Consider the following 9,948-nt stretch of genomic DNA (forward strand, 5'->3'; position numbering starts at 1 on the left):
TAATTATGCAAAATAGCCAGGGTTAAAGTCGTTACTGACTAAACAGCGTCAAATACAGTGGCGTTATGTAGAACTTCAAATAGTGTACAGATAGTGTGAGTAAATAGCTGTCAAATGACTTACTGTATGTGTGTATCATAGTGTATAATACATATGATATAAGCCATTACAGTGATGTTTTAAAAGCTCTCTTTCATTACCTAGCTTCATTATGCTACGGTTAGAACAAAGAGTGCCTCATGTTTCAAAACTACTTTCCAAGTACAAGTAAATGCATATTCCTTGCTTGACTAAATTTGGCCAGTTTAGCAGAAAAGAAAAAAAGAAAAAGAAAAAAAAAACAGCGATTACACACACTATTGGAAAGAGATTCAGTAATAGATTTTCTGCCCCCAACTGTCCCCAGGAAAATTATGCAATCTATCAAAACAACACAATGTAGTTCTCCTCCAAAGCTCAAGTTGAGTTTCACTGACATTGTGATTGAGGCTGGCTTTTTTTGAGCAGGGGCTAATGAATTAGGCAACAAACAATAATGAATAATACTAATACTAACAAATAGAGAATCAATTATCCTACAACACGTAGCAAAGATCATTTATCAGCATTATCCATCATTCCGTAAATAAAAAATATGATTTTATAGTATGGTTTACATAGAAGTCAGTCAATTGTCTTTCACATATTTATATATTATTTTTATGTATTTATTCCATAAATACTTTTCATCACGATTGGGTTTGTGGGGAGGGGGGGGCTTAGGGGGGGCTAAGCCTTCACCAGGGGGGGCTAAAGCCCACCCCTGGAGCAGTCACAAGGGGACGCTATCCTGGAGAACCCCTCTCATCCTATTATGAGCTATAGCGAGGATGAGGAGAACGTTCAGTGACAGTCTGACTCACCCTCCACAGCACTCCACAAAGTCACTATAGGCTAGTACTGTAGTCCTTTGTCCCAGTAGCCCTATCAGGCTCCACAACCAAGCCCAGTGGTGGAAAAAGTACTAAATAATTTCACTTACGTAAAAGTATCAATGCTACCATGTAGAAATACATTACAAGTAACAGTCCAATGTTCAAAATGTACTTGAGCAAGAGTACAAAAGTATTGGCATCAAAATATACTTAAAATATACTAAAAGTACTCATTATGCAGTATGTCCCATTTCAAGAGTTTGTCATGTATAAAAATCTTTTGAAAACAGCAGATCTACAAGCTCACAACGCGTCGTTGTGCCAAAGTATATAGGGCTGCAGTAGTGTAATGTTTCGCAATAATAATTTAAATCTACAAAGTTACTAGTAATTCATATTTTCAAATAATTGTAGTGGAGTAAAAGTACAGTATTTGCCTCTGAGATGTAGTGGAATAGAAGTAAAAGTAAAGTATAGAAATTTGTAAATACAAAAAATTGTACTTAAGTACAGTACTTCAGAAAATGTACTTAGTTACTTTCCACCACTGCATAATGAGAACCTTAAGACCTTCCCTGTCTGTCACTAACATAACATTTTGACTACTGACTCCTGCATGGATTCTGGCACGTTTGCACATGGACCAGGACAGTGGTTCTCAACCTTTTCAGGCCGCGACCCTCCAAAATAATCATATTTGAACTGGGAACCCCTCCCACCCTGACAAGCATTTGGAATTGTAGGAGTTGAGGCATGACATTTTTGTTCCACAGATAAATATAGTGATAATAGCAGATCTACACGAGGCAACACGAGGTATTGTGAGCTTTCTTACAGTATATTATTTGACAATTTGGCCAATGTTTGACCAGTTTTTATAGCATAGTTTGTTGATTACCTTTGATGCAGTAATGGTCTTTTTTATTTCTGTCTTCCTTCTTTCTTTTAGGTATTAAATTGGTCTTAAAAGGCCTTAAATTGTCACTTCAATGTTATCTGGGGATCCCCCCACCAAAATCATGTGGGGGGTCCCCGACCCACAGGTTGAGAACCACTGGACTAGGATGTACTCTGCCACATTCTTACATTATATTATTTATTTTATTTTATGTTTATCGTATTGTTATCTATCTTGGTTTGGTCCTTACCTGTTACCCCTAATGTATTTGATTCTCACTGCAGCTGCAGACACCTGCATTTCCCTCTGGGGAATAAAGGTTCATCTTATCTTATAATGTAATGCAGCCAAGGGAAACAGCACTGCATAATGTAGCCCGTGGAATGTCCTTTATCAGCTTTCTATCCCTGCCACGCCTATATACAATTTACTGTAGTGACTGTGATAAAATTCCACTCACGATAAACTAGAACACATGGAATACTTGTGAGCATTACACAATTCAGCGGAAATATCAGATCTATACGCAACGTGTTGTGAGCTTGTATATCTGCTATTTTTGGTGAATAGATTTGACTTAGAGTGGGGGGGGAGGAAGGGAGGGGACGTCTATACTTCCCCTGGGGGACCTCGGTCAACAAAGTATATCGTTGCTGTCGGGCAGAAACCTCTTATCTCCATATTTTAACTTCTTATGTCTTTGCGTAAATTAACGCAGTGTCACACAAAAGTAGCAGATCGGCGGCGCCGCGTTTTGAGCTTGTCGATCTGCTACTTTTGCTATTTTTGAATTTGCTATTGCTATTTTCTATTGCTATTTTTGATTTTTTTTAATTCTGGGAGACGGAGCGTTTGACACACCTGAAAAATGTTGTTTTGGACATGGTTTCCACCCGACAGAGCCGATGTATAGGGTTTAAGACTGGTTAAGGCCAAAACATTAGGCTTTGTGTGTGTGTGTGGTAATTTTCTCAGCACTCTTTTATAGCCCAACCTGGAGCTGAACACAAGGTGGCATTAATATTCCCCTGGATTAATCCTTTCATGCAAGACATCATAGGAAGTCATTAGAGGAGCTCGTTAAGTCTCTTCTCACACTGACTGTAGTCTTTGCAACAGAGGCTGCTGCACACAAACAAATGAATGTAGAACAATGTGTTAGGGATAATAAGCCTGCCTTCAAAATGCTATCACAGACATGACACATTGGTAACAAAGTTGCCGTTGAAGATAGACATGCTGGTGAAATAATAACAGTGGCTATTTCTTTGATACAAAAAAACATATGAGAACTGAAAGAAGTGCACTGATCTCTGTCCATGGAGTGTGTTCTTTTAAATTGGGGATACAGAGAGACCTGATAACCAAGTGGTTAGGGTGCATATCACATGAGCTCTAGTGCCTGACAGCGAGTACCCGGTTTGATTCCCGGCCGGACGGACCTTTGCTGCAAGTCACTCCCCTACTCTCTAATCATATTTCCTGTCTCTTTCCATTATCTATCAAATAAAGGCTCAGAAAAGCCCAAAGATTTACATTTAATCGTCATACAAAGGAGAACTTACAAAGTTAACTTACTTAACTTAACCAAATTTATATTTTTTATATTTATTAGAAGACAGTTGTTTGTTGAAGTCAAAACGCATGACTGTTGTCCCCTAAAGCCAAACATTAAATGAAATACTTATACGCTATACCACCGCACACCATGTGAAGCTTGGTAGCGTTACAGGCAAGCTCCACTAAATTAAATGTCCCGTTCATCTCAATGACAGCAGAGAGAAAAATGTGATAATGATCTCCAGATTGTGATCCTGGGGAGATTTGGGTCATGGAAGAGCACAGCAGGAAATGACATTCTGGGAGACGGAGCGTTCGACACACCTGATGCACAGACATGGTAACGTGGCAGGAAGAAGGCCTGACAGTGGTCGACTCACACTGTTGGTTCCATGAATGATCAAAAAACGTCCAACAGCCCTCACACACAGAGCAACTGGAGATTCCGTACAATATTACTCTGTATACTATGTACGCTTGTCACGTTTGTAATTATTATATCTGCTGCTATTTTCACCCATTAAGACCTGAGACCGATTCCACAAATGCCTTCTATAGGCTATCAGTATTTCTCACACTTTTCACTGAAGATCTTTAAAAAATGTTCCAAAATAGCAGATGTACAGTACAATCTCGCAGTGCAGCACAAAGTGACGCGCTGTGAGCTTCTATATCTGCTATTTTTGAATAGCCAACGCTAAAATCTAAAATGATACAGATGCTTTCCCAGTTTTAATGGGTTAACTGCCTCGCTTAATTGATATTTTCTTTTAAACCAGGTGCCTTATGCTGTTATTTTGCTGCTATTTATCATTCCAATGTTATTTTTTTAACTATGCACCTTATATGTCACACACCTTATTAATTTCATACAGCTCATATTGACAAATCTGACCTGTTTTTCCTTTTGTTCATTTCTCTATTTCTTTCCTTCTCTCTTGAAACTGCAATGGTGTACCACAAAGTTGAGGAGTTGAGCTGAGTTGAGTGCAGTTGCCTTGAGTTGAATTGAGTTGACTGTCCAACGCTGTGTTCTTAAAGTGCTCAGAGCAACGATCCAACATGTCTTCACAGAAACATCCTGGGACCAACACACACTAACAGTGCTGTTCACAGGGTGAGCCTGTCTGCTTGATCAGTGCATTGTAGAGAGTCACGTTGGTGACCTCAGCAGGAAAAGCCTGAGTTCAACTTAGTTGTGTGCGAGTGTCATGCGCCGGAAATAGCCGATCTACAAGCTCACAATGTGTCGCAGAGTGATGTGTTAGTGAGCTTGCAGATCGGCTATTTTTGGTTGCGCGTCACCCGGTGTGCAGCTAAGTATAAATCGGGCTGAAGAATGCCATGGCTAGGTGACCATATCAAGACAGTGAGGAGGAGATGGGAGCTGCAGCCCCAGGGCCAGCTGAGCTGTCAGCATTGTGAGGTGAAGCTGATGGCGGGCTGTTTTGGCGCAGATCTGACTGGAACACTGTCACACTATTCTCATCCAACTTCAGAAATACTGCTTCATGAAGCACAACGGTTCTTGTTGTTGGACGCCTGTTATCTCCCCTGGCACTGGCAGAATGTCATAACGGTAAAACAAGAAGGCCCATTAGGAATATTGTCCCTCAATGTTTAATCACTTAAACCCCATATGGTTGAGCGGAATGAAGTCGCTCAGGGCTCTATACTAGTGTCTTTTCTGTTTTCTTTTCTTTTCTGTTATTGTGGGGAAACTTTCGACTTTGAATTAATGTAATGACACTGGAATTAATGTATTAGCATGTGTCATCAAAGCAATAACACAATCATAATAGTAGAGTAGAGAATAGAATAGTGTAGTAGAGAGAGAGAGGACGGAGAGAGAAACGGTAAAGCTACCGTACTTCAGATCTGTCTCAACTCCGTCTCTGTTCCATCCGTGGGCTGGATCTAATACATAATCAGTCTAATCAAAGAGTGTCCACCTGTGCTATAATGAAACCAGTGGCATGCATTATAGACGTGCATCAAATAAAATCACCAGACTATATGTTGAGGGAAACCGTTACACAGCACAGGTTGAAGTGTCCAGTGGCAGTGAGGCGGTGCTCATAGTCGCTAAAGCCTAAATTATACTTACGTCTGAAACATACTTTACGCAAGTACCAAACGCAAATGACAACACACGTCCACATGCCGGCACAAGAGTGTATCCAGTGAACATACTCACCTACTACATACACCTACTCACTAACGTGTGCTATTACGCACGGGTGGAGCTAATAAACCCACATAGAGTTATATTTGGAATCACAGCCTGCTATGTTATGAAAGATAAAGCAGAAGAGAGCAATAAAATGAAAGAAGACAGCTTCATCCTGTTGTTGCCTGCAATAGAAACCCTCGCTGCAGCTCAAACGTCGCATTGACAATTTTCAGGTGACATATTCCAGAACTCAATGATGCAACGACACTTGAAATGTGTCATTTTTGTCATACGACATGGTCGTTCAATGAACTGTAAATGACGCTAATAAGGCTTTCGTGAAGTTTTATCTGGCTTTCAAGTCAATAAGAGAAACAGAAAGAGGACAGGGTAAAGATGGAGAAAGGACTAAAAGAGAGCTTAACAGAGTCTTTTGGTTAAGGGGCGCACATAAAACAGAAGAAAGGAGGAGACGGGAAGAGAGAGAGAAAAAAATAAAGGGAGCTCACTGGAAGCGCACACACCATGTAAGGCTTTCTTCAGCTGCATTAAAAAAAAAGGAGGGAAAAAAAACAGCCTTGAGTGAAATTTCACATTCTGGTCGTCCTCATGGTCTTTCTACTTGGCTGCAACTAACTGGCGCTGAGGTGAAAACAAACAGTCCTGTTGGCCTTGCTGTCAGAACAGGTTGTGAGTGAGTGACGCTCAAGAGCACAAGGTTAAGTGGCCAGCTCATATACGTACTCTACATAGTCTATAGTATACGCTGCATCTAGGCAGCGATCCAAAATCAAGCTGTTTTCTTTTCCTAATTATCCCTGCAGTATGGGAAACGTTTAGTGCCAGGACCGCCAACAACCAAACCCAAACGCATGCCTTTCTCATGGTGTGGGTTGTGAACCACAGAGCTCAAGGACAGAGTCAAATAAAGGTCAAATCAAACACCTACAAAATGTCAAAAAATAATACACTGTTGAAACTTAGCGGAGAATGATTTCTTAGTGCATACTGATCATTTTGTATTGAAGATGAGGATGCATTATACTATATATTATATATTATTTCATTTGGGACAGGTGTTGAATATTAGTGTAAGCCACAAATACTGTCCCTATCAATTATACAAACTCACTCATGTGTGGTGTGTTCAATTTGACTGATCCGAGCAGAAGGAAAACAGAAGGTTGCATTAATAACAAACTTCACACAAATTACCCATGACTCCTGGGGTTTAAAAACAAGACATAGAATCTAATAATGACGTGGTCTCCCTGTCCAATCTTCAGGTATCGATAGTTAGTTAGGTACAGTAAGAATAGACCTACGCTGTTTGTGAATGACAGTCACTCTGTGTTGTATAACATTAAAGCATGTCACTTTTTTTTAATGAATAAAATGTAATTTTATATTATGTATATTATATTATATTATTATTTATATGACTATATTTAAATAGTATTTTAGCTGGGCAGGATTCCCCCCTTCCCTCCAAGGATTCCCCTCTTATCTAATTAGATGTTCTAGTCATTTTGTCCCTCTGGGCTATGGGGAAATAACAGTTGCGTGAGTGATTTACAGAGAAAAATGTCTGCAGCATAGTGCTGTAGAACTTAAAGCCCTGGATACATACAATATCAATACAAGGGGCTGGATAATAACCAAAAAACTAAAAATAAGGTGATATTCAGCTGTGTCAGTATTTTTAGCTCAACCCCTCCCCTGCATTGACAAACTGCCAGCTTGTGGGCATGTTGACTAGTGTGGTGACGCCCTCAATGTATATATTCTTAGATGCATACAGTATTAACAACTACAGTCCAGTTGTCAACACCAGGGTCACATTAAAGCTACAAATTGTATCTTTCATGTCACAATCCGGATTCAAACCCCAGTCCCCCATACATACATACATACATACATACATACATACATACATACATACATACATACATACATACATACATACATACATACATACATACATACATACATACATACATACATACATACATACATACATACATACATACATACATACATACATACATACATACATGCTGTACATGCATGCATGCATGCATACATACAAACAAACATATATGCTTACAAGTAAACTGTAAGCGAAACTTGAAGAGCACACCACTTTTCTACCCTGAAACATTAGTGTTTGCATTAGCACTGTTACACATACTGTAGAATCCTGGTTGTGATGAAAGTGGTTCACTGTAATGAGGTGGACACGACAGTGAAACCTGACACTGACAATGATGCTCATCACTAAGTACTATCAGAGACTGAGACTGATTATGACAGTGGGGGAGAGCGCAAGCGGTGTCTTTGAGGTATATTAAAATGTGTGTGTGTGAGTGTGTGTGTGTGTGTGTGTGTGTGTGTGTGTGTGTGTGTGTGTGTGTGTGTGTGTGTGTGTGTGTGTGTGTGTGTGTGTGTGTGTGTGTGTGCGTGTGTGTTTTTGTGTGTGTGTGTGTGTGTGTGTGTGTGTGTGTGTGTGTGTGTGTGTGTGTGTGTGTGTGTGTGTGTGTGTGTGTGTGTGTGTGTGTGTGTGTGCGTGTACGTGTACGTGTGCGTGTGCGTGTGCGTGTGCGTGTGCGTGTGTGTGTGTGTGTGTGCGTGTGTTCGTGTGCGTGTGTGTGTGTGTGTAAATAAAACATCTGGCTGTGTCGGCAGGCAGGGTTGTAGCCCCCAAGGGTGAAGAGGAGATGGTAGAATTAATGTGATCAGAGAGAGAGAGAGAAAAGGTACACACACGCACGCGCACAGACGTACCACATTTCTGTGTACTGTTGCTGATCCAACAGTGCAACAATATAATTATGCTTTCAAACATGCACAGACGTACACACACACACACACACACACACACACACACACACACACACACACACACACACACACACACACACACACACACACACACACACACACACACATTTATATGATAATCCGCTGTGCACTGGGAGGCATGTGGCGCCAACAGTGGGCAAATGAAATCCAGACAGTAATGGACCCCACCCATCAACCTCGACATCCCAGCACAGTAATGGACTCCACCCATCAGTAACATCCCTGCACAGCTCATCCACTCTCTCTCATTGGCTTCATTAAAAACAAAGATACAGCACACCACACACAGCCCAGTGCAGTAGGTCTGCAACAATTAATTAAACCAATAACTTGAATCAATTATATAAAATAAAATATGGTGTGTGTGATATGAAATGTAAGCTCATCATATAAACACAGTCAACAGTGACTGTCTTCCATCCTACGTTCAAGGGCGTCTGAAGAAACTACAGTACTCATCATCAACAGTGCAGATGTTTGCATATCAGGTACATTGTGTACACTGTACAACAGCTCACAACGCCTCGTGCTGCAAGGCGTTGTGAGCTTGTAGATCTGCTATTTTTGGCTAATGTTCTTCTCAGAATAGGGATGCTAGGGTTCAAGTGGTTAATGTAAAAAACATGATCCTATCACTCAAAGATTTGGCGGCCCCCTGTAGTAACTCTGAGGACCCCCTAGGGGTCCCGGACCCCCTGTTGAAGACCCCTCCTATACAGTATACAGTAGGCTTGTATTGATAAAGAAACGTACATATATTTACTTCCAGTGAAGACAACTCTACTGTATATTGATTGCAGCTAAATTGGTATATTTAGAGTGTGTGTGTGCGCACGTTCGTCTTTATACAGTAAGGTGTGCCCTCCTTCGCTCTCTCTCGCTTTCTGTTGATCTGAAAAAGTCACATCATATCAGACTATGATGGCTCTCTGCTGACTCCTGCTGCTAGCTCATTTACACACACTGTGAAGACAGCGTTTATTTGTGAAGCGCATGGCTGTGCACACACGCGTGTGTGTGTATGTAGTATGTGTGGGAGCATTTGTGTCTATGTGCGTACATGCAGCTCAGATACAGGAATACATGACCCACTTTTACAGTGTCTATACTGTAAAATCCTGCTATCAGCTTGACCCATTGAGAATCATGGATATGGGGGATGTTAGTATTGTGGACCTGCCACAGTGCAATAGACCAGTGGTCCTCAATATAGTATAACAATCATTTTAACCACTTTATCCAATTATATGTTGGCTATTTAAAAAATTGCAGATCTACAAGCTCACAGGGCACATCTTCTATTTTTGCAAAATTTTGAAAAATATCGAAAATGTTTGGAAAATGTTGTATCATTTTTCAGATGGGGGTCCACCGGCAAATACATACAAGTACAAAAAGGTTGACTACTGGCCTGGACCGCTGGTATAGCGGTCCAGGCACATACTGTAGGCTCAGTGTAGCCTGACAGCGCGCTGCGCTGTCGCGGGTTTGTGTCCCGATCTCGACAGCCTTGGCTGCATGTCACTCCCCATCTCTCTCTC

General features: G+C 40.9%; 1 protein-coding gene across 1 annotated transcript in view; it reads right to left on the minus strand.

Annotated features, from left to right (window-relative positions):
- The window catches only part of LOC311045127 (zinc finger E-box-binding homeobox 1-like), a gene marked incomplete at both ends in the record, with an annotated part of 82,697 nt that overhangs the window by 17,757 nt on the left and 54,992 nt on the right, over positions 1–9,948 (minus strand). The gene's annotated exons all lie outside the window — the stretch shown is intronic.

The sequence above is a fragment of the Gymnoscopelus microlampas genome, assembly GCF_963454915.1.
Source record: "Gymnoscopelus microlampas genome assembly, chromosome: 5".
Lineage (NCBI taxonomy): Eukaryota > Metazoa > Chordata > Actinopteri > Myctophiformes > Myctophidae > Gymnoscopelus > Gymnoscopelus microlampas.